Source organism: Brassica oleracea, chromosome C4, assembly GCF_000695525.1.
Source record: "Brassica oleracea var. oleracea cultivar TO1000 chromosome C4, BOL, whole genome shotgun sequence".
In the NCBI taxonomy this organism is placed as follows: Eukaryota; Viridiplantae; Streptophyta; class Magnoliopsida; order Brassicales; family Brassicaceae; genus Brassica; species Brassica oleracea.
In genome coordinates, this window is record NC_027751.1 from 20,974,645 (window position 1) to 20,975,369 (window position 725).

Genomic DNA, 725 nt, shown 5'->3' on the forward strand with positions numbered 1-725 from the left:
CCATGATACTTGTTGTTCTCTATGGTGTTAAGCAGCCCTGACTTGATCTCAAAGTTGTTGTTCTCCACAGCTGGTGCTCTGATTCCCAACCTATGACCATGAATGTGAGGTTTATCATAGGCTCCAATGGCTTTAGCTTGGCGATGTGGATGTTGTGGGCTAAGGTTTGCAGCTCCTTGGGCCACTCCATCATGAGGCTGATTCTGATTGTGATCCATTTCAAACTCCAATCTCTGAAAGTGAGCCTGTTGCTCTTCTTCTCTTCTCTTTCTTGCTATCTCCCTCTCAAGTGCAACTATGTCTTCAACTCTTGGAACTAGGCTTGATAAACCTCTGCTCCTCAAGTTCATACACCTGAAATGCAAACGGAGAGGAAGAAGGAGAAGTAGTAACAAAATAAAAGAAAAATGACTTAGTCTCAAGCAAGTGACTAAATCCCAATGTCACAATCAACCTAGAACTTGGCAACGGCGCCAATTTGATGTTAGGAGTTTTCAAGGCTCCTAATCAAATGTTGTAGTATAAAAGATTGTCGAACCAATCCTAGGTGATTCTAAAGCCAAGGGAATGCAAGTTCATGCTTAAGCTAAGTGCAATCCGGTTTTAAAGATGGTATGAACTAAGAACTAATAAGCTAATGCAATAAAGTAATGATCTTTCTTTCTCAATATGAAGCAAGAGGACTCATGGGGCTAGGCATTTCCTCTTGGGTGATGTAGATCCAG